At 43.2% G+C, this 25,551-nt stretch overlaps 1 pseudogene across 1 annotated transcript in view; it reads left to right on the top strand.

Annotated features, from left to right (window-relative positions):
• LOC144297109 (cationic amino acid transporter 3 pseudogene) overlaps window positions 1-5,834 on the top strand; it is a 28,482-nt pseudogene extending 22,648 nt beyond the window's left edge. The window contains exon 2 of the transcript XR_013364173.1: window positions 3,582-5,834. The product of XR_013364173.1 is annotated as a cationic amino acid transporter 3 pseudogene (transcript). The remainder of the gene's footprint in view (window positions 1-3,581) is intronic.
• The last annotated feature ends 19,717 nt before the right edge of the window (window positions 5,835-25,551 follow it).

Raw genomic sequence — 25,551 nt, 5'->3', positions numbered from 1 at the left:
AGAATAAATGGCACATGGGGATAGCAAGGTGCTCTGAGAGCACATAGGAAGGCAGCATAAGGGTCAGGGAAGGCATCCTGTGGAAGCACTTTTGAGCTGGAAACCCAAAGAGAAGTAGGGTATAGGAAAGTAAAGGGGCTAAGAGGGCAGTAGGGACAAGGGAACAGGGTGAGTGCTGAATTTTGCAGCCAGAGCAGAAACTGGGCAGGGGATGAGGCTGGCAGAATGAGCACAGGACAGAATATGAAGGAAAGAAGGACTATGAAAGAGGGCAGTGGGAACCATGGAAGCATCTGAATCCTAGGGATGAGCAGGGTATAACTCAGTTACATTTATAGTGTAGAAAGTTTCCATGAGTTAAGAAATGACCCTCCCGGGATCCCTGGGTGGCTCAGCGGTTTGGCACCTGCCTTTGGTCCAGGGCACGATCCTGGGGTCCCGGGATCGAGTCCCGCGTCTGGCTCCCGGCATGAAACCTGCTTCTCCCTCTGCCTGTGTCTCTGCTTCTCTCTCTCTCTGTGTGTGTCTATCATGAATAAATAGATTTTTAAAAATCTTTAAAAAATAAAAAAAGAAATGACCCTCCCTTGGTGGGAATGCAAACTAGTATAGCCACTCTGGAAAACAGTCTGGAGGTTCCTCAAAAGGTCAAAAATAGCTATCCTACAATCCAGCATTTGCATTATAAGGTATTTGTCCAAGGGATATAAATTTAGTGATTCATAGGGGGTGCGTGTACCCCAACGTTTATAGAAGCAATGTCCACAATAGCTAAAATATATAAAGAACTGAGATGTCCTTTGACAGATGAATGGATAAAGAAGATGTGGAGTATATGTATATATATATATATACATATACATATATACATATACACATTTACTCAGCCATCAAATAGAATGAAATTTTACCACTTGAAATGATGTGGATAAAACTAGAGTGTATTATGCTAAGTCAAATAAGTTAGAGAAAGACACCATATGATTTCTCTCATTGTGGAATTTAAGAAACAAAACAGATGACCTAAGGGAATGTAAAACAGAGAGATAAGTAAACCATAAGAGACTCTTAACTGTAGGAAACAAACCCAGGGCTGCTGATTAGGTGGGGAGTGGGGGGATGAGGTAACTGAGTGATGGGCATTAAGGAGGGCACTTGTTATAATGAGCACTGGGTGTCCTATACAACTAAATTCTATCCCTGAAGCTAATAATACACTATATGTTAACTACATTGAATTAAAAAAAAAAAAAAAAAGAATCGACTCTCCCTATCTACCTCACTGCTTGTTGTTAAATACCCACCATTTGCTTCAACTTGGATGGAACTTATGCTGATTGAAGTAAGTCAATCGGAGAAGACAAACATTATATGGTCTTATTCATTTGGGGAATATAAAAATTAGTGAAAGGGAATAAAGGGAAAGGAAAGACAATGAGTGAAAATATCAATGAGGGTGAGAAACCATGAGAGACACCTAACTCTGGGAAATGAACAACAGGTAGTGAAAAGGGAGGTGGGGGCAGCCCTGGGTGGCTCAGTGGTTTAGCACAGCCTTCAGCCCAGAGCCTGATTCTGGAGACCTGGGATCGAGTCCCACATTGGGCTCCCTTAATGGAGTCTGCATCTCCCTCTGCCTGTGTCTCTGCCTCATCCTCTCTCTCTCTCTCTCTCCCTCACTCTGTCTCTTTCTGTATCTCATGAATAAATAAATAAAATCTTTAAAAAAAAAAAAAGGAAAGGGAGGTGGGCGGGGGGGGGGGGTTGGTGTGACTGCGTGATGGGCACTGAGAGGGGCACTTGGCGGAATGAGCACTGAGTGTTATGCTAAATGTTGGCAAATTGAACTCCAATAAAAAAATTAAAATAAAATATAACATTGAAACAGGTGAATGGCAAATCCGAGATAGATTTCTAGGTAGATGGCCTAGCTATCCATAATCCATCTATAGAGAAGACTTTTCAATTAGACTTGATCTTTCTGTCTTTCAATACCTCTGGCAACATTCCTAAAGTTCTCTCTTAACCAAAGCTTGAGTAGGGAGGAGGGTGGGGGCCACGTGACTTTATTCTCTTCTCCACTACTCATTTCCAGGCCATTGCTGTGAATTCTATATCCAAAGCCTTGCTTCCCTTGAGGAGGGGACCATTTGAATAACAGCAGAGGATGGGGAAAGAAGAACCACATGTGGTGTTCCTTCATTAAAATATTTTGCATATTCAGACAATGGTTTGTGGGAGTTAAAAATAACTCCTTATGAAAAACTCATAGGGAGTTACAAGTGAGGGTTAAAATAGAAGCTCAAAGCACAGACCTTGGTCTCCAGGCTCATGGAATCTGACATTACAGATATTGCAGGTGTGTACAGAGCACAGTGTTGCCAGTGAGGAAACTGTCTGCAGAAGTGAGCTCACCTTCTCTCCTGGAGCCCAGAGAGGGAGGAGACAGAAGGAATTGTTTAGGTCATGAGCTATTGAGCTAGGTGACATTTTTTTCTCCCTGCCCATCACATTCTCATAACTGTGGACACAAAAACTGTAGTGAATTTTGCCTGGGTACTTTGGGTGAGGTGTATTGAATGTCAGAATTCCCAAAACCACCTTCCTGGCTCCTCTCCCTTCTCAATCCTGGATGTGGGGTGGCTGTTGCCCCCATTTCTCTAGCATTTCTTTCCCAGGCAGCCTGGTCCTCTCCTTCTTGCAGGTGGTTATGAAGACCCTGCCCCTTCCTCCTCACTCCTCTCTGTTCACAGCACCTCTGCAGGACTAGGTAGGGAAAGGGAGGGGTGGACTATACACTCTTGGCCATCAGTAGAGCTGAATGGATGAGGCAGAATGAGGGCTAGGGGGCCAAAGTGCCATCTGATCTTGGCTAGGTGATGTAGGGGCTAAGGATTTTAAGGCTGGAGGACCAATATTTGTATATTAACAACAGATGATTTTTAAAAATGGGTCTGCAATTACAGTGAGGCCCACTAATCCATGAATTAATGTGTCATATCTCATGCTCAAGCACAGCGCACACACCCCGCATGTGAATTATTGCACAATACATTCATGCCCCGCTGTATCTTACAGCTTAATTAGTACATGAAGCTAGAGGTGTCAGACATACCCAAATTGGAATAAGTTATGTAGTATGTAAAAGAGCAGAATATTAGGGGGTGCCTGAGTGGCTTAGGTAGTTAAAATTCTGCCTTGGGCTCAGGTCATGGTCTCAGGGGCCTGGGATTGAGCCCTGCTTGGAGCTTCTTGCTCAGCAGGGAGTCAGTCTACTTCTGCCTCTCCCTCTACCCCTGCCCCCCTTTTGTGTATGTGTGTGTGTGCGCGCGTGCATGCACACATGCATATGAGTGCCCTCTCTCTCTCTTCAAATAAATAAATAAAATCTTTTTTTAAAAAAGCAGAATGTTGGAGATATTTGGTACTTTTTTCTGTAGGGAAAGCAGGGTTGATTTGTCTATGGTGTCCTTTAGAGTCAGTTTCTGTGACTTTTGGGCTGCGACAGGTTACATGGGACTTCTGAGCTATGGTTGGTTGGTTTAACACCATTGTTCAGTAAATATTTACCATTTACTTAGGCATTATGGAATGACAGCACGTACCAGATGAAATATGAAGCAGCATCTTTGAAGCCTGAGCAAAGGAACTCAGCAGCCCCAACCCATTTCAGCTTAACTCAGCCTCACGGAATCAGATCACAGACTCTCTCCACTCTGGGCTTGCTACAGCGCTGATCATTGAATCCTCTTCAATTCCAGCTGGAATGCTGTGTCAGGCACTTCGCAGATTTGGTCAAAAGCTGGTACGCAGACGTACATTGAAGCAAGATGTGACCCAGATCAGATATTTGAACACACTGGATTTAGTGACCCTGGGTGTGGACCGCACAGTGGGTATAGGTGTATATGTCCTGGCTGGGGAGGTGATCAGTAATCAAGCAGGACCTTCGATTGTGATCTGCTTTTTGGTGGGTGGCCTAGCCTCGTTGTTGGCTGGGCTGTGCTATGCAGAGTTGAGTATCCGGATTCCTCATGCTGACTCTGCATATGTCTACACCTATGTCACTGTAGGTGAACTTGGTGCTTTTGTCACTGGCTGGAACCTCCTCCTCTTCCTTGTTGCTGATGGAGTTGTGTTGGGTTGGGTGTGGATGTTAATTTTTGACAACCTGCGTGGGGACCAGATATCTGAGACCCTGACTGAGAACATTTCATCATATGTTTCCCGTGTCTTTGAAAAATATCTAGGCTTCTTTGTTATGGGTTTTGTGTTCTTCCTCATTGAATTCCGGAATCTGGGGGTTTTTGAGTTTTCCCAGATTTCCAAATGGTTCACATTGGTTAAAGTTTTCTTTCTCAGTTTTGTCATCATCTCTGGCATCATTAAGGGAGATCTGCGCAACTGGAAACTCACAGAAGAGGACTACATGAAGGCTGGGCTCAATGACACCTCTAGTTTGAGCCCTCTGGGCTCTGGAGGATTCATGCCTTTTGGCTTCCAGGGGATTTTCCGTGGCGCAGCTACCTGCTTCTATGCTTTTGTTGGTTTTGACAGCATTGTGAGCAGAGGTAAAGTAGCCCAGAATCCCCAGCATTCTATCCCTATGGGCATTGTGATTTCACTGTTCATCAGCTCTTTGTTGTATTTTGGTATCTCTGCAGCACTTACACTTATGGTGCCTTACTACCAGCTTCGACCTGGTAGCCCCTTGCCTGAGGTATTTCTCCATATTGGCTGGGTCCCTGCCTTCTATGTTATAACTTTCGGATTTTTCTGTATTCTTTCTGCACGCCTCTTAAACTTTACAGTCCCCATATATAGTCATATAAAGATGATGGCAGACGATGGCCTCCTATTCTATGCCCTTGCCAGGACCTATGTTGGCATATTCACCCAGGTTGTGGTCATCGTGATCATTTGTGTTATTGCAGCAGTCGTGACATTCTTCTTTGGACTCACTTATCTTGTGGACATCGATGTAGTTGGGTCCCTGATATCTCACTCTCTTGTTGCTATTTGTGTACTCATCCTCAGGTATCAGCCTGAGAGGAAGAATGAGGAAAACGAAGCACAGGTACTGGAGGAGAATGGACCTATGGCAGAGAAGCTGACTCTATCTAGTCTATTTTTTCCGAACAGCTCCACCCCCACTCCACTCTCTGGCCAGGTTGTCTCTGTTTGCTCCTCCCTGCTTGTTCTGCTGCTGACTCTGCTTTGCCTGGTGCTGACTCAGTGGCCAGGTCTGCTTTCTGGAGACCTAGTGTGGATCATAGTGGTTGTGCTCCTCCTGGTACTCATCGCTGGGATCACTGGGGTCATCTGGAGACAGCCACAGAGCTCCACTGCCCTTCACTTTAAGGTACCTCTTCTGCCTCTCTTCCCACTCTTGAGCATCTTTCTGAATATTTACCTAATGATGCAGCTGACAGCTGGCACCTGGGCCTTATTTGGTGCCTGGATGCTGATTGGGTTTGCTATCTACTTTGGCTATGGGATCCAGCACAGCCTGGTCACTTAACCCCACTGAAGTTAGGGCATGAACTTTAGACTTGAACTCAGCATTGCCAATACATATTTGGTTTGATATCATCACACTTGAATGCAGTATCATCCTCCTGCACAAAAAATGGAGAGTCCTCTTGAGCACATGGAAAGTTCGGCCTCCCATGGGATTTGGTGAGGGAGGACACTAATACAGCTCCGTATTGTGGAGTAAAGGATGTGTCTTTTGCTTTCTCCTCTTTTTTTTTAATAACTTTTCTACTTTTCAGTTGTGTCTGTAGCTGCTTATTAGCTTTAAAACAATAATTATTAAAGGAAACTAAAAAATGTGTTTTTGTTTTCTTTGAGTAAATATCCAGTCGTCGAAATACAAAAACCATATGGTAATTCTATTTCTAATTTTTTTTAGGCACCTGAACACAGTTTTCTGTAGTGGCTACATCAATTTACATTCATACCAACAGTGCATGATGGTTCCTTTCTTTCTATGTCCTAGCCAAGACTTGTTATTTCTTGTCTTTTAAATTTTAGCCATTCTGAGAAGTGTAAAGTGATACTTCATTGTATTTTTAATTTGCATTTCCTTGATGATTAGTGATGCTGAGCATCTTTTCATGTACCTGTGGGCCCCTGCCCATTTTTTAAATGGATTTTTTTTATTTTGGTGTTGAGTTGTATAAGTTCCTTATATAGTTTGGATATTAAGCACTTATTAGATATATCATTCGCAAATATCTTTTCCAATTTAGTAGGTAGCTTTTTGCATTTGTTGTAGGTTTCCTTTACTATTCAAAAGCTTCTTATTTACATGAATTTGGAAAGCTATATGCACACATAGGGCTATTTTAGCATTATATAAAAGAGCCAGGATTGGAAGCAACCCATGTGTCCACAAATAGATGAATGGATAAAGAAGATGTGTTATGTGTAGATAATGTAATATTAATCAGCCATTGAAAAGAAAAATCTTGCCATTTATAACAACATGGGTAGACCTAAAGGGAATAATGCTAAGTGAAACCTGTCAATTAAAGGGAGACAAATACCATATGATTTCACTTATATGCAGAGTTCAGGAAATAAAACAAATGAACAAACAAAGGGAGGAAACCCACTCCAGACTCTTAAATACAAGGAACAAACTGATGTTTGCCAAAGGGGAGGTGGGTGGGCCAATAAGGTAAAATAGATAAAAGGAATTAAATGTCCACTTACCTTGATGAAACCCTGAGAAATGTACGGAAATGTTGAATCATTATATTTTACACTTGAGAGTAATATAATGACACTGTATATTAGTTATACTTTAATTTGCTTCTATCAGGAAAATGGTGAAAGAGTAGTTAGTGGTCCTCATTTCATCTGGTCCCTTTAATTTAGTTGGGTAACTATCAAATCATCCTGAACATCTATGAATTCAATCTGAGATATAAGAAAAGAAAGGCTGGAAATGTACAAATAGAAAAGTGACCACTTTTTGCAAGGTGGGAGTGCAGAAAAGAGAAACGGAGGGGATATACCAGAAGATAAATGGTGGGGGAAAGGAGCCTCTATGAATCGGCTACCAAAAAGTGATATATAGCCCTGGAGCTCAAAATACGGACCTTTAGAGCTTTGCTCCAGAAAAGGACTTCTCTGCCTGAAAGGTGCTCAGGGGAAGTGGGGAAGAATGCCAGGTGGGACAGTGTGGTTCAAGATCCCCAGAGGCACTGAAAGAACAGGGACTCCAGAGCGACAAAGTTCCCAAGCATTGTAGCCAGGAAATTGGTTTAGTTCAGAAGCCCAAGAGGGGGCTTTCAGCCCCGGTTGCCATAAACCACCAACTGTGACCCAATTGGATGACAGTTCTCTGTGTTGGGACCCTGCAAAGGACTGGAATACATATTTGTATATGTAAGCTTATTTATTTATTTATTTACTTACTTACTTACTTACTTACTTTCTTTATACTTTTAGAATTTAGTATCTTCTAGAAATAAACCAAAATATACAAATGCACTCAGGACCAAATGGATCACCCTGTTTTGTCCACTCTGTGAGATTATATTCCCCCTTTTTTCTTTTTCTTTTTGTCTTTTTCTTTGGCTTTTTCTTTTCCTTTCTGGTTTTTGACCTCTTCAGATTTGTCTACTCTGTGTTTTGCTTGAGTCATGATTGATATTTTTGATTCAGTTCACTTGTTCTTCCATTCTTCACTGGACAAAATGACTAGAAGGAAGTTCACAACAAAAGAATGAATCAAGGTAATACTATCTGCTACAGATCTAATGGATATGGATTTAAGTAAAATGTCAGACATGGAGTTCAGAATAACAATTATAAAGTTACTAGCTGGGCTTGAAAAAAGCATAGAAGACTTCAGATAATCTCTTAGATTAATCTCTTCAGAAATAAGATCTAATCAGGCCATAATTAAAAATATTCTGATATGCAGGCTATATTGGATGCTTTAACATACAGAGTAAATGAGGCAGAAGAGAGAATAAGTGACATAGAAGACAAATTAATGGAAAGAAAGGAAGCTGAGGAAAAGAGAGAAAAACAACTGATAGCACATGAGGAGAGGCTCCAAGAGATAAATGGTGTGGGATGCCTGGGTGGCTCAGTGGTTAGGTATCTACCTTCAGCTCAGGGCATGATCCTGGGGTCCTAGGATCAAGTCCTGTGTTGGGCTCCCTGCATGGAGCCTGCTTCTCCCTCTACTTATGTCTCTGTCTCTCTCTTTCTGTGTCTCTTATGAAAAAATAAATAAAACAAAAGAGATAAATGATGCCATGAAGAAAAACAAATCAGAATTATTGGAGTGCCCAAGGGTACAAAGAGAGAGAGAGAGCCAAAAGGTATATTTGAGGAAATAATAGCTGAGAATTTCCCTAATCTGGGGAAGGAAACATGCTTTCATATCCAAAAGGTAGAGAGGACCCTTCCCAAAATCAATAAAAAGAGAAGAAGACCCTGATATATAATAGTTAAGCTTGTGAATTTCAGAGATAAGGAGAAAATCCTGAAAGCAGTTCCAGACAAGAGATTCCTAACATATAGGGAGAAAAGTATGAGATTGACAGCAGACCTATCCACAGAGACCTGGTAGGCCCAAAAAGGGTGGCATGATATATTCAGGGTACTAAATGAGCAAAGCACACATCCAAGAATACTTTCTCCAGCAAGGCTGTCATTCAGAATGGAAGGAAAAATTAAGAGCTTCCAGGACAGACAGGAATTGTAAGAATATGAGACCACCAAGCCAGCCCTGCAAGAATGATTAAGGGGGATCCTTTAGGCGAAGAGAGAGCCCAAGAGTAACCTAGATCGGAAATGCAATCTATAGAAGCAGGGACTTTACAGGTAATACAATGGCAGTCAATTCATATCTTCCAATAGTTACTCTGAATGTAAATGGGCTAATTACTCCAATCAAAAGACACAGGGTATCGGACTGGATTAAAAACAAAACAAAATAGGACCCATCCATATGCTGTCTGCAAGAGACTCATTTTAGACCTAAAGACATCTTCAGACTGAAAATGAGTGGAGAACTATTTACCATGCAAATGGAGCTCAAGAAAGATGGGGTAGCAATCCCTATATCATATAGATTAGATTTTAATCCAAAGACTATAGTAAGAGATGAAGAGGGAGAGCATATCATAATTAAAGGTTCTATCGAACAAGAAGATCTAACAATTACAAATATTTATGCTCCCAATTTGGAGCAGACAATTACATCAAGGAATTAATAACCAAATAAAGAAATACATTAATAATAACACAATCCTAGTAGGGGAGTTCAACATCCCACTCACAGCAATGAACAGATCATCTAAGCAGAAGATCAACAAGGAAACAAGGGCTTTGAATGACACACTGGGCCAGATGGACTTCACAGATATATATGGAGCATTCCATCCTAATGCAATAGAATACGCATTCTTTTCAAGTGCACTTGGAACAATCTCCAGAATAGATCACATGCTGGGTCAAATATCAGGTCTTAACCACTACCAAAAGATTGGGATCATTTCATGCATATTTTTAGGCCACAATAATTTGAAACTTGAACTCAATTACAACAGAAATTTTGGAAGGAACTCAAACACTTGGAGGTTAAGAGCACCCTACTAAAGAATGAATGTGCCAATTATTAAATCAAAGAAGAATTTAAAAGATTAATGCAAACAAATGAAAATGAAAGCACAAGTGTTCAAAAACTTTGGAATACAGCGAAGACAGACCTAAGAGGGAAGTACCTTGCAATATAAGCCTCTCTCAAAAAATTAGAAAAATCTCAAATACAAAAGCTAAAATTACACCTAAAGCAGCTGGAGAAAGAATAGCAAATAAAGCTTAAGCCAAGCAGGAGAAGAGAAATAATAAAGATTAGAGCAGAAATCAATGAAATAGAAACAGGAAGAACAGTAGACTAGAGCAACAAAACTAGAATCTGGTTCTTTGAAAGAATAAGATAGATAAACCCCTAGCTAGAACTTCTCCCCAAAACAAAAGTCCAGGGCCAGATGGCTTTCCAGGGGAATTCTACCAAACATTTAATACATATTCTATGGAAGTTGTTTCAAAGAAATAGAAATGGAAAGAAAAACTCCTTCTGTGAAGCCAGCATTATCTAGATCCCAAAACCAGGTAAAGACCCCATCAAACAGGAAATATACAGATTGATATCCCTAATGAATATGGATACCAAAATATTCAACAAGACACTAGCCAATAAGATCATACAGTACATTAAAAGGATTATTCATCACAACCAAGTAGGATTTATTCCTGGGATGCAAATTTGGTTCAACAATCACAAATCAATCTATGTGATACACTACATTAGTAAAAAGAAAAAAAATCATATGATCCTCTCAATTGATACAGAAAATACATTTGGCCAAAAAAAAAAAAAAAAGCATCCTTTCTTGACTAAAACTCTTCAAAGTTTAGGGATAGAGGGAACATACCTCATTATCATAAAGCCATCTATGAAAGCCCACAGTGAAAAACATTCTCAATGGGAAAAAAACAGAGCTTTCCCCCTAAGATCAGGAACACTCTTACCACTGTTGTTCCACCTAGTGCTAGAAGTTCTAGCTTAGGCAATCAGACAACAAAAAGAAATAAAAGGCATCTGAATTGGCAAAGAAAGTCAAACTCACTCCTCATAGATGACATGATACTGTATATGGAAAACCCAAAAGACTCTACTCTGAAATTCCTAGAACTCATACAGCAATTCAGCAACGTGACATGATACAAAATCAAAACACAGAAATCAGTTGCATTTAATACACTAACAATGAGACTGGAGAAAGAATAATTAAGAAATCCATCTTATTTAAAATAGACATGGCCAACATGCATATGAGAAAATGCTCTGCATCACTTGCCATCAGGGAAATACAAATCAAAACCACAATGAGATACCACCTCACACCGGTGAGAATGGGGCAAATTAACAAGGCAGGAAACAACAAATGTTGGAGGGGATGCGGAGAAAAGGGAACCCTCTTACACTGTTGGTGGGAATGTGAACTGGTGCAGCCACTCTGGAAAACTGTGTGGAGGTTCCTCAAAGAGTTAAAAATAGACCTGCCCTACGACCCAGCAATCGCACTATTGGGGATTTACCCCAAAGATACAGATGCAGTGAAACGCCGGGACACCTGCACCCCTATGTTTATAGCAGCAATGGCCACGATAGCCAAACTGTGGAAGGAGCCTCGGTGTCCAACGAAAGATGAATGGATAAAGAAGATGTGGTTTATGTATACAATGGAATATTACTCAGCTATTAGAAATGACAAATACCCACCATTTGCTTCAACGTGGATGGAACTGGAGGGTATTATGCTGAGTGAAGTAAGTCAGTCGGAGAAGGACAAACATTATATGTTCTCATTCATTTGGGGAATATAAATAATAGTGAAAGGGAATATAAGGGAAGGGAGAAGAAATGTGTGGGAAATATCAGAAAGGGAGACAGAACATAAAGACTGCTAACTCTGGGAAACGAACTAGGGGTGGTAGAAGGGGAGGAGGGCGGGGGGTGGGAGTGAATGGGTGACGGGCTCTGGGGGTTATTCTGTATGTTAGTAAATTGAACACCAATAAAAAATTAAAAAATAAAAATAAAAATAAATAAATAAATAAATAAATAAAATCTTTTAAAAAAATAAAAATAAAAAAAATAAAATTGTACCAAGAGAATAAGATGCCTAGGAATAAATCTAACCATAAAAGTAAAAGATCTGATGAGTTCGGGTGCATTCAGGGTGATATGGCCATAGAAAGACAGTCTCTTCAATAAATGGTGCTGGGAAAATTGGACATCCACATGCAGAAGAATGAAAGTAGACCACTCTTTGCACCAGACACAAAGATAAACTCAAAATGGATGAAATATCTAAATGTGAGACAAGATTCCATCAAAATCCTAGAGGAAAACACAGGCAACACCCTTTTTGAACTTGGCCACAGTAACTTCTTGCAAGATACATCCACGAAGGCAAAAGAAACAAAAGCAAAAATGAACTATTGGGACTTCATCAAGATAAGAAGCTTTTGCACAGCAAAGGATACAGTCAACAAAACTAAAAGACAACCTACAGAATGGGAGAAGATATTTGCAAATGACATATCAGATAAAGGGCTAGTTTCCAAGATCTATAAAGAACTTCTTAAACTCAACACCAAAGAAACAAACAATCCAATCACGAAATGGGCGAAAGACATGAACAGAAATCTCACAGAGAAAGACATAGACATGGTCAACTAGCACATGAGAAAATGCTCTGCATCACTTGCCATCAGGGAAATACAATTCAAAACCACAATGAGAGACCACCTCACACCAGTGAGAGTGGGGAAAATTAACAAGGCAGGAAACAACAAATGTTGGAGAGGATGTGGAGAAAGGGGAACCCTCTTGCACTGTTGGTGGGAATGTGAACTGGTGCAGCCACTCTGGAAAACTGCGTGGAGGTTCCTCAAACAGGTAAAAATAGATCTGCCCTCCGACCCAGCAATTGCACTGCTGGAGATTTACCCCAAAGATAAAGATGCAGTGAAATGCCGTGACACCTGCACCCTGATGTTTATAGCAGCAGTGTCCACAATAGCCAAACTGTGGAAAGAGCCTCGGTGTCCATCAAAAGATGAATGGATAAAGAAGATGTGGTTTATGTATACAATGGAATATTACTCAGCCATTAGAAATGACAAATACCCACCATTTGCTTCGACCTGGATGGAACTGGAGGGTATTATGCTGAGTGAAATAAGTCAATCGGAGAAGGACAAACATTATATGGTCTCATTCATTTGGGGAATATAAAAAATAATGAAAAGGAATAAAGGGGAAAGGAGAAAAAATGTGTGGGAAATATCAGAAAGGGAGACAGAACATAAAGACTCCTAACTCTGGGAAACGAACTGGGAACTGGGGGTGTTGGAAGGGGAAGTGGGCGGGGGGTGGGGTGACTGGGTGACGGGCACTGAGGTAGGCACTTGATGGGATGAGCACTGGGTGTTATTCTATAAGTTGACAAATATAACACCAATAAAAAAATAAATTTATTAAAAAATAAAAGTAAAGGATCTGTACTCTAAAAACTACAGAACACTTATGAAAGAAATCAAGGAAGATGCAAAGATTTGGGAAAATATTCCATGCCCATGGATTGGAAGAATAAATAATGTGAAAATATCTATGCTATCCCGTGCAATCTGTACATTCAATGCAATCCCTATTAAAATAATTCTAAAATTTGTATGGAACCAGAAAAGACTCCCAACAGCCAGAGGAATGTTAAAAATAAAATAAAAATAAAAAATAAAGCAAAGCGGGGGGCATCACAATGCCTGACTTCAAACTGTATTAGAAAGTTGTTATCATGAAAATACCATGGTACTGGCACAAAAGCAGACACATAGATCAATGGAATAGAATAGAGAACCCAGAAATGGACCCTCAACTCTATGGGAACTAATCTTCAACAAAACAGGAAAGAAGATCCAATGCAAAAAAAAAAACAAAAAACAAACAAACAAACAAAAACAGTCTCTTCAATAAATGATGCTGGGAAAATTGGACAGCCACATGTAGAAGAATAAAACTAGACCATTCTCTTATACCATACACAAAGATAAACTCAAAATGGATGAAAGACATAAATGAGAAACAGGAATTACATCAAAATCGTAGAGGAGAACATAAGCAGCAGCCTCTTTGACTTTGGCCATGGCAATTTCTTGTTAGAGACATCTCTAAAGCCAAGGGAGAAAAAGCAAAAATGAACTATTGGGACTTTATCAATATTAAAAACTTCTACACAGCAAAGGAAAAGGTCAACAAAACTAAAAGAAAATCTATAGAATGGGAGAAGATATTAGCAAATGACGTATCGGATAAAGGTCTAGTATCCAAGATCTATAAAGAAATTATCAAACTCAACACCTAAGAAACAAACAATCCTTTCAAGAAATGGGCAGAAGACATGAATAGCCATTACTCTAAAGAAGACATACAAATGGCCAACAGAAACATGAAAAAAACGCTCCACATCACATGTCACCAGGGAAATACAAATCAAAACTACAATACTACTTTACACCAGTCAGAATGGCCAAAATTAATAAGACAGGAAACAGTAAAAGGTGATGAGAATTTTGAGAAGGAAGAGTCTTCTTATATCATCCATGGGAATGCTAGCTGATACAGCCACTCTAGAAAACAGTGTGAATTTTCCTCAAGAAGTTAAAAGTAGAGCTACCCTATGGCCCAGCAATTGTACTACTGGGTATTTACCGTAATGATACAGATGTAATGGAACAAAGGGGCACATGTACCCCAATATTCATAGCAGCAAAGTCCACAATAGTCAACTAGTCAACTGTGGAAAGAGATGAGATGTCCTTCAACAGATGAACGGATAAAGAAGATGCATTTTATATATATATATAAAACACATCATACACACACACACACACACACACACACACACACACACACACACACTGGAATATTACTCAGCCGCCAGAAAGGATGTATACCTTCCATTTACATTGACATTGATAGAACTGGAAGATATTACGCTAAGTGAAATAAACCAATCAGAGAATGACAATCATATGGTTTCACTGACATGCAGAATATAAGGAATAATGCAGAGCACCATAAAGGAAGGAGGAGAAACTGAATGGGTAGAAATCAGAGAGGGACACAATCCATGAGAGACTTAACTCTGGGAAACAAACTGGGGGCTGTTGAAAGGGAAGTCGATGAAGTATGGGGTAACTTGATGATGGGCATTAATGAGTGCATGTGATGTGTTGAGCTCTGGGTGTTACAATCAACTGATGAATTATTGAAAACTGAAAACTACATGTGAAACTTATGATGTACTATATGTTGGCATAATAAATTTAAATAAAAATATATTTTAATTCAAAAATAAAAAGTAGAAAAAGACTCCAAAAAAGTGGAAATATAGTCCCTACCCTTAAGAAACTTATATTGTAACATGAGGGGTAAAGCATAGCTGTATCAAAAAGTAGAAAATGTTGTCATAATTAATATACAAATAAAGTATCTTGGGAAGTCAGAGTAGAGGATGATTATTTGTGGCTGGCACAGTGGTGAGAATTGATTGATGAGATCAGAGAAGACTTTTTAGAAGATTGGCATTTGAGCTGGCTTTCTCCAAGGAAAAATATGTTTTTGCCATATGTGGGCAATATGGAGAGATTATAGGCAGAGAATAAAACCAGGAAAAGCACCAGAAAAATGAAGCAATGTTCAGAGCACACAGAACAGGCTGTGTAGCTTGAGCCATGGCTATGTGGGGGGGGGGCGGTTGGGGGGGGTGGGCAACAGAGCATGCACAGGTGGATTGCAGCCAGAGTTCTCCTCTGAGCACAAAGCACTTTGGCTTTGAACCCACTACCCATGCTGAAAATCCCTGGGGCTGGTTCTTCTACTTGGCTATATCTGCATTCTTGGACTTTGTTTCTCTACTATTGTCTGCTTTGATCCACCTGCTCAGAAAGTGCACAACTGAGATCCACCTGTCCTGGGTCTTGATCTTGTTTCCCACCAATAACAAGCAATGTGAGCTCGCAAGCCTCTCAGTGCCTTCCTTGCTCTGCTTTTTTATGTGTAACATGTGAAGTCAGAACTGATCATTTGTAAAGTTCCATTTAAGTACTTAAAAAGTTCTCAGATTTCATCTGATTCTTCTGTCCTGTTATTCTCTCAACTAGGTCTCTACTTGCACTCAATCTAATCTGCATCCTGCCCACTTTTCACCACAGCCCATTGTTGTTGCTGTAGAGGTCCAATAAATAACACTCCATGTCCTCCTCCTATGTTTGGAATCAATTGATCACCAAGACATAGAGACAGATAATTAAACCATAAATTTTAGATCTGTAAGCCTAATTGGCTTGCTAATCCCACATCGCTCTGTTAGTCAGACTTACTCCTCATCATAAGTAGTGCCAAGCACCTTCTGTCTCTAACACAGGAGAGAGTCTATTTTATTAGTTTTTCTTTGGTATGAGCAGGTTAGAATGCAGGTGTCCTGTGGGCAGGTTGGTTCTGGATAAAAAAGGGAAATCAACAAAAAACAAAAAAGGCTGAACTGGGCATACTCGGTACTATCTCTTCAACCCACTCGCTAATCAATGTCACAGAGAGATGCAGGTGGTTGGATAGAGGCCAAGAATAGTTCTTTGCTGAGTGATGCTGAAACTTCAAAAGGTGCCGCCTCACCTTGAGGGCTTGTGAAAACACAGATTGCTGGTTCACCACCCCTGGCATTTGGTATTCAGTATGTCTGGGTGGAGCTCACAATTTGTCCTTCTAACAAGTTCCCAGGTGATGCTGCTGCTGCTGCTCCAAGGACCTCACACTGAAGACTAAAGCTCCAGCTGAAGCCCTTCGATGAGTAAAGATGAGGCGAGGGAAACAGGTGCACTTTGACATTTCCCTCATGTAATGAAACATTTAGATTAAAATACTATCGTTAATCCTTTCACAGTGGGGAAATCATAGTGAATCATTTCACAATGAATATGTATATTAATGCACCACAATGTACACTTTATATATCTTATATATCTTATCTTATATATATTATAATTTTATGCCAATTATACATCAATAAAGCTGAAATAAAAAATACAATACTTCAGTTATCTGTGTCTTTAGTTTCTTTATTCTGTTACCTGATTGTAGATCATAAGTAAGGACTATATTTTCTGCAGTCCCCAGGGCATCCAGGTAGGGGCCAGGCACATAATGAGCATTTAATAAATTCATGTCTAATTGAATTGAGCCTTAGAAGTTTCTATGGTGCAGAAAATTATCCTTCCATTCAGGCTAGCACTGTGTTACTCCTTTAAAACTACCTTCTGGGATATTTCCTTGACAAATAGCATTTCTCTGAGCCATACAGAAGTGTATCTAGAACTATAAATCGTACTCAGCATCTAGACCTGTACCCGGATACTTCTAGTTTTGCCTTTGTGTGGCTATGCTTGAGTTCTGGTGACTGTTCCATCAGACTGGACTCTTGCTCAGGGCAAGGAGTAGGTTGTCTCCTTCCTCTAGACCCAACAGTAATAACAGTGTTATTTATTCAAAAAACAGAATGGAGAATCCAGGCCTAGGGAAGAAGAATGTCTGATGCAATCTCCCCAGGTCCTGCTCCATCTATTCTGATGGGATTCGAGGAGGGGGCAGAAATAGTGAAATTGATAGAAGGCCCAACCTGCTCTATCTGATTCCAGGGAATCCCTAAAAATGAGACAGGCTGCAGCATGGGCACAACAGGCATCTTTTTTGATGCAGCCAGAATTTTACAGTTGGAATAGCAGGCACAGAGTTTTTCTACTTTACTTGTGTAAGGGACTAGCCCTGGGAGGGAAGGATAGAAGCTACATTCTTACTTGTGGAATTTCTCATCTTCCTAACAGTGAGTCTGTGGCTCCAGGGAAGCCTGCTAGAGTCAGGATTACGCATATATTCACATACTCCATTAGATAATTTTTAAGAGACTGGTGAAAAAACCTTGCGACAACATCAAAGATTCTTTGGAGAGAGAGAATTTATACCCCAAATGGGAAGAAAAATGGACTGATATAGGTAGATTAGTCTATGGATATAGATTGAGGTGTCATTACTCTGGAAGGGAAGGTATGAGTAGAAACTGAGAGTCCATCCTAATTTTCAGTTGTTCAAGGCATCATATATCCATGGGGTCCTGTTATTATCCCCACAGAATGACAAGCATGAAGACTGTCTATGTATGAGCTATCATGGCGGTATCTCTGACATTTACCTCAAGTTGTCTAGCTAGGCAAACAACAAACTTTAGAGACAATCAGAACTAGAATTTAACAACCGCAAAGGTATGTTACTGAAACTTAATTTTTCTTCTAAGATTATCCTTATTTCTAAAGAGAAGCAAATTGAGACTAATTCATGGGAAAAGCAAGTGCATTTCAACAAAGTTGACCTAATTATTTACATAAGTTCAGCAATAGTAGTGATCTTACAGATTCTTCCAAACTTCCTTTGCTGGAACTTTTCAGAGGGAATATCTAGATTGAACTTTTAGTAACCTCTTGAGGCCAGAAACCAAAGCCAAAAACCTGCTACCAGGCTTGCCTGCAATACCTGTAGATTTGAGTGAAGTCCTCTTCTTGAAGTTCCCCAAATATACTGAGTTTCCTGCACTTACCAGAAAGTGACATTCTTTACTCACCTGGTAAGGCTGCTGGGAGCTCTGTAAGCAAGGGATCTGGCCAGCATTTCCAAGGGGCTTTATTCACTCAGTAAGGTCAACCTGAGTTCCTTAACACTGTCTGGTCATATCTGAGTCTATTCAGGTCTCTCTTAAATATGAGATTCCAGTCAGAGCCAATGTTTTCAATGGTGTCCTGTTCAAGGAGAACAGATTCTTATCAAACTGCATGAACAACAGCAATTGCCATGAAATAAAGAATCCTCACAGTTTCTTAAAACTGGAGGGTTCAGATAGAGAGAAAAGTTAAATGTTTCAATTTTTCACAAAGGAATTTTTTATCCTGTTTCTATAAGCCATAGATATCTTAATAAAAATTTCCTTAAATCAGGAAGAGCCAACAGTAGAGAACCAGTAATGTTTCAAATAAGAGTCCTAAAAACTATGATCATCTTGCTCCATGCCTTCAGCGCCATGTTACTAATTTATATTGTTTGAATGCAGCTTTTCCATTAGTTCCAGAAATTATTATCCAGTTTAGTTTTATGATTTTAAAGATATCAAAATCCTGTCCTTTCCATGAATCTCCTTGAAAAGGAAACATATTTTGCAAGAGCATCATATTAAAAACTATAAACAACAAAAGACTAAAAAAATGGAGATGGTTTAAGATCTGATGAAAATTCGCTATAATGCAGTTAATGAGGAAATCTAGTTCTTTCTGACACACAGTATTTCAACAATGAGAATGTCAAGTAATGACCCTGTAACAGGACATATTAACACTTCAGGAATTCCATATATTTTTAGTGTTACAACATGTACCATAGAGTACAACCTAAAGAGGCTTATTATCATTGTGTTTGATAATACTTTCCATGTAATTTAACATACCAAACAAACAAGTCTAAACAATCAAAAAGTTTTCATTTAGAATTTGAATCTTGAGAAATTTGTTAAAATCCTCAGAAAGTTGTAAAGCACATGCTTAAATAGGATTACAGATCATTAAAAACTTAATATTTAATTATCTATTTAATCAAGCTGTCAGTAAGAGATTCTACAAGAGGTAATATAGTGTTAGCAAAACTTAGTTCCTTTAATACTGAGAAATTTTAGTTCTCTTAAGTAATCAAAAACTTGATAAGACAAAACACTTCAACTTTGGTTTTCTGGGCAGATAAGGAAAAGAAAGCAAAACCCCTTTCTTTACAATTTCTTATCTAGAGCAGACCAACAATCCAAGAAAACTTTGTCTTCTAACAGAGAAAAGAAGAAGTTCAATATTATACCATTGTGGGGCTTACCATGGTGGGCAACACTTCCCCTGGTGGGACTGAAGTGCCTGCCAGGTTTTCTCCTGGTCACTCTCTTACCTCTGTGTAACCTCGCCCATCACTTTGCTAATGGAGAGACGCTCCTTCAGCTCTCCTTAACACCTGACTGGATCTGCCTGCAAGAAAAGAGGGTGGACGGCAGGCAGAGGGTAGGAGGAGAGAGGAGACAAATGTCCTTCCTTTCACTGGGTTCTGAGCCCTGCCCTACTCTTGAGATTCTGAAAGGTGAAGGAGGTGTGAAGTCAGATGTAGAAATGACTAGAAATGGGGCAAATGGTAGGATGCAGCAGGGAGGAAAGATGGAGGTAATGGGAAGGTGGAGCCCGCTGGGAGGTGGGGATATCTGGGGAGGTGGTCCAGGAGGGGAGGGAGGCAGGTTGGGTGGGGTGGAGGGTTGTCCAGGAGGGAGAGGACAGAAGGGGAGGTAGGATGGAGAGGGGGTCAGAGGGATGGGCGAGGGAGGGGAGGTGGTGGTAAGGGAGAGGCGCCAGGATTGAGCAGTGCCAGATGGAAACTCAGAGATGGTCAGAGTGGCCAGTTGTCTGGAAGGCAGACTGGAGGAGGATCCCACTGGGAGGAGGGGAGACAGACAGAAGTTGAGATTTGCAATCAAAGAGGAAGTTCAACTGGATCTATAATGTTATATTTTCTAAAAAAAAAAAAAAAAATCCAGATCTAATAAAATATTCACACTTACAATTTCTGGATATATGATTCTTTTCTCTTTTTTTCAAATTTACATAAAGAGTAAGTAACTCATATGATGTAAAAAAATAAAAGCAAGTAAAGGTTATTATGGAAATGCAAACTATAAATGGGCAAGAGGCCTGATGGAGCAGGAGGGGGAGTGGAGTGGAACTGAGCTGGCCAAGTCTGAGATAGTTTCCTCAGGTTTGGGCACTTGGGGGTCTGAGGCTGAGAAAGACGGGGTTTCTGTTTCAGAGACAGTAGGACAGGAAGGGTGTTGGGGAGAAGCTCACCAGAGAGGCTCGGAATGGAATTGGGTCACTTTCCACCAGTAGACTGCTGCTGGTGGAAGCTTTCCATGTCTTGCATTTCAACAATTATTAGATAAATATGTTAATCTCAACTACAGTGTTAAAACTGAGGCTCAGAGAAGCTGTGTGAAGGGCCCAAGATAACATTTATTAAGAGGCAAAGTCAGAATTTGAACTCAGGTCTTTGACTCCCAAGCTCTTGCTCTTTCTACCATACCACTGGACAGAGGGTCTTATTCTTTTATGTGTCTGCCTCAGCTGTAGGCCTGGGGGTGGGGAGTGAGATAGGAGGTGGCAGGTAGGTGCTTAAGGGTGTGTGTTGTGTGAAGGAATGAATGATCTCTGCAGGGCTTACTTCAACACTGTGGGCCACTGTCCTATAAACCCTGGGGGCAGGAAAGCAGATAGAACAGAGGAGCTCCAATGAGGGCCTAGAAATTGGAAATAGGAGTCCTGTGGGTTTCCCTGCTTTCCCCTGGACATTCTAGACCTCTAGACTCTAGACGACTGGGCTCTGGGTCCATAGGAGGGAGGAATAGAATGGTGTGTATGTGTGCACAGGCGTGTCTGAAGAGTGTATGAGACTGAGAAAGTCTGGGTGTGAGGCCTGTCTGTAAATGCAGACAGTCTGTAAATGTGAGAGTTTGTGAGGATGTGTCTTTGTGTTAAATTCATGTGAGAATGTTTATGACAATGGGTGTGTATATGTATGTATTTGAGGGTATCTGTGTGTATGTATGAGTGTGAGCATCTGTGTGTGTGTGTCTGCATGGGTACAGGTGTGTGTGTGCACGTGTATATGTATGTGTGCTGTCCCCAGGGAGCCTGAAGACTCATAGTTGAAGATATTTTTCATTTGATTTGTGGAAATTTCTAGCAGGTCTGAGGCTGTGGAAGGGGTGGAGAGAGGGGGGCTAGAAGAGAGAGGATGTCAGTGCTGGGGAGTATAGGGAGCCTGAGCAAGGGGTGTCTCTGCCCTGCCAGGCACAGGGGGAGGGCATCAGCGTCCCGGGTCTGAGGCTGGGTGCAGACTGGGGCCTGAGGCCTGCACTCAGGGCTGCATGGGAAGAGCTCAGAGGCCCTGCTCTGACCAGGGAGGGCCATAAAGAGGGGGGGCCAGGGTGAGAAGGAGGCCAGAAAGTGGGGGTTCAGGCCTGCTCTCTCCCGGCCCCCACCCGCAGGATCTGGGAATGAGGGCACCAGACTGCAGGTCCTAACTCTAGGCTCCCCTCATTCTGCCTGAGGGCCTCAGGGTCCCCAGAAGTCCTTGTGTGCCACCTTCTGAGGCTGGGATGACCTGAATCACAATACAACATTCTGTTTTAGTGAGTACTACCCAGACAGGTCCAGAACAAGTCCTTGTCTCTTGGAGGCCTCTGATGAGGCCATGTATGCATCCTTACTGAATTTCACAGAAGCTAAGGATTTTATACCCTTTGTGCAGGGAAGTTCTAACTGAGTCTAACTCGATCCCCTTGTTTCAGTTTGTCCCCAATAAGCCCAGATTGAGTTTGTGAAGTAGAGTCCAACACTCCCAGACTCAAGCATGAAACTAGCTTCTTCTGGATAAGGAAGTGGGTCCGAGTGTAGGGACCTTGAGAGGATGTGGGGTAAAGCCTGGTGGGGCACAGTCGGGTCAGACCTTTCCTGGGCAGGAGGATGCTGATCAGCAGGGCAGATCCAGAGCAGGGAGCTCAGAGACCACCAGCTTTCCCTCTGTTTCCCGTGTCTCCACAGCCAGTGCCAGGGAACAACACAGAGGCTGTGGTGGGAGGGACCCGATTAGAGCAGGGAGAGTGCTTCCCTGTGTGCAGCTTCCAGGAGCCCCTGGACACACAGGGCACAGAGCAAATGAGGGATGGAGAGAAGCTCCTCTGGCAGCTCAGGAGGGAGGAGCAGAGGGCAGGGCTGGGGGAGTCTGAGGAGCAGAGGGTGTGGGTGCCGAGGCCGGGTGTGCACAGCAGGCGTGTGCGGCCCGCGGGTCTGTGCTGCGGGGTTCACAGTCCTTGTGCCCAGTTCTGTGTGTGAGCAGGTATCACCCGGGGCAGGGGTGGCTGTGACATCAGGTTATCGAAGCCCAGGGCTGCGAGCTGCCTTCCCACCGGGCCTACAGGGTGTGCTTTGCTTTTAGGAGCAGCTGTGGGCGCCCAGGGAAGACCCCTGGGTTGGGAATGGAGCCCGCGTGGGCTCCAGGGCTGGCTCTAGTGACCAGCGGGGCCCCTGGAGGCATCACCTCTGGGAGCTGCGCTGCCACCTGCTGTCCAAGCATAAAGGAAAAGCCAGGTGGCCCTTGTGTGCCAGCAGCCCCAGGGCTGGGGCCAGGAAGGGAAGGGGCTGCCGCGGGGGTCAGGGACGCCGGTGGGGAGGGCGGCAGGAGGGCTTCCCTGAACTCGGAACTGCCTGGGTTCTCGCTGGAGCCCCGACTCCCCAGGCTGGGCGGCCCCCCCTCTCTCAGCGCCCAGGGCCCAGGGCGGGCTGTGCGGGGAGCGCCCTTCTCTGCCGCCCTCTGCTGGCCGCGGAGCGCGTCGCAGGCCGCTGCGGAAAAGGTGCCCCTCAAGTCCCCAGGGCTGGGTCCCTCCCCCCTGGTGGAAATTGCATATACCAGGAGAAGCAATTTTGTTTCTCCAACTGCATCATTCCTCCCGCCCCTCCCCCCATCTCCCTGGTTTCAGGAGGCACTCAGGACCTCCTTAAGTCTGGAAAAGTCTTCTTGAGATTTCACCCCCTTTGCCATTGCCTAAAGTGTTAAGTTGTGGTTTGGGGAATGTGCTATAGAGACAAGGGGCTGAAAACAGGATATTGGGCTGAGAGAGCAATTTCTTTTCCTACTTGGGTTCTGTCTACAACCTCAGCTTCCCAGGGTCGTCGGGAGTTTTCAAAGAAAGGCAGCAGGTGTAGTGACATTCCTGGAGAACATGGGTCTAATACCCACCAGGCATCATGAGTCTAGGCTTCTGTGCATTTGCCCCTGGGCTCAGCCCATCAGCCTCAGCAGGAAGATGGATGGGCAGGAGCCAGGAGGCAGGAGACAGACAGACAGATGCTGACAGGAACCCCTTATCTCTAGCTCTGGAAGCCCCTCCCCCACCAGGCTGCCCTGGGCCTCCCCTTCTAGTGCTCAGGGCTCATTAGGAACTGCCTGTCTTTGGGGAGACACCCAGGGGGCCAGGGGGTATTGGGTGGACAGGGGGAAGTGGAGGTGGGAGGGACCCCAGATAAATGGGGGAGGAGGAGGGATTGGATGCCTGGGATTTGAGCTGGGGTCCCCTGATCACTGAGGTGCTGGGCAGTCTTGGCAGGAACACCATCCTGGGGGCAGATACTGAGGTGGTGGGGTAAGAGAGTGGGGGTGGGGTGGGAAGGGATACTGAAAGGGATTGAGTCCCACTGATCTAGGTGCTTGTCTTGGGAGACCTGGTGAAATAGGAGCCAATGACTTTACTGAGAGCTTCCTGTGTGCAAGGAAGGGTTACAGGTGCCATAAGGGGATAAAAGAGGGACATACATTTTTTGTTCCCCTTAACTGTGTTTGAAGATGCGTACACCTATTCTCTGGACTCATTGCACCATGTGTGCCTGTCTGAGGGTTGCAAGGACTCACTGGGCAATACTTGCCCAGGATCCAGAGGCTATGATCCCAGGCTTTCTGTTCTGCACACCCCTCCATCCTTTGGCATAGCACCTCCAGTGTGCCTCCTACTTTTCCTCCCTCCTCTTCTCACAGAATGTTCCAGACACATAGATACCTGTGAAAGGGAACCACAAATACCCTCTTAGAATTTCCAGTGGACCTCAGTTAACAGACCGAATGGGGCCAAGCCTGAGGGCCTGACTGGCCAGCATAGCAAGCAGGAAGGACCCGTATATGGAGACCTGAACAGTATTTGGTGAGGATCAGAGGCTGCAGTCCCAGCCTATGGGGCGTTCTAATGGGACAACATTTTGGATGGGAGAGCACAGAAACATCCACACAAAGGGCTGCTTGCCTGCTCTCCTTTGTGCCCTCCATGCCTGACCACACACCGAACCACAGGGCAGTGCTGGGAGGCAGAGAAGGGAAGAGACAGACACAGTGATAGGGACGGAAAGACCCAGTAAATTCGACCCCAGATCAACAGAGTGGAGCAAGAAGACAGAGCCAGTACATTCTGAGCACCCTGGAGAGTCTATGAGATGCAGACAAAGTCACCAGAGACAAACATCAGGCTGTGGAAAAGAGAGACAGAGACAGAGACAGAGACAGAAGAGAGGAAAAGAGGAGCCTACAGAGGGCAGAGCAAGAGATCCAAGACAGACACAGAGACACACCCAGAGGCCAGAGATAGCAGAGACACAGACTCAGAGACACAGTTGGACTCAGGCTCAGGTGGTGACCTGCCACTTGCTTCCCAGTGGCGGTGTCACCTGTCCCTGCAGGAGCCTGGCTCCTGCGGCCTCCTCTGTGGGGATGGCCCTCACAGCCTGCAGGGCCGCCCTGAGCGTCCTCACCAGGGGCCCGTGTGTCCTTCGGGGCGGATCTCCTGCCCTTGGGGAGCTTGCAGTCCCCTCCCTGCCTACTGATATGCAGTCACCTGGTGACACTCACCCAGCACAGACCACAAGTGCAAACGGCTAGGGCGAATTCAGAATCAGGGCCAGTTAGTTCATCAAGGAAGCCTGCCTGGAGGAGGGGAGTCATGAGTGAGAGGAGAAGGAGGAACCCAGCAGGGCAGAGAATGGAGGAGAAGAGGAGGAGAACCTCTCTCTGTGCTTCTGAAGCAGGAAGAGCAAACCCTCACCAGGCAGGAGACAGCTGGGCTGGCCTGGAGTAAACAGCTGGATTGGGGACCCAGCATGAAGGGGACAGGGGGGTGGGGGGCAGATGTTCACAGCCAGGCTGGGTGTCCCGAGGTTGCTAGGGTTGGGAGTGAGGCCCACGGAGGGAGCCCTGGGATGTGCTGGGCCGTGATGCGCACGTGCACAGGT

This window comes from Canis aureus, chromosome 25 (assembly GCF_053574225.1).
Source record: "Canis aureus isolate CA01 chromosome 25, VMU_Caureus_v.1.0, whole genome shotgun sequence".
Lineage (NCBI taxonomy): Eukaryota > Metazoa > Chordata > Mammalia > Carnivora > Canidae > Canis > Canis aureus.
This window is presented reverse-complemented; position numbering and strand designations above follow the sequence as displayed.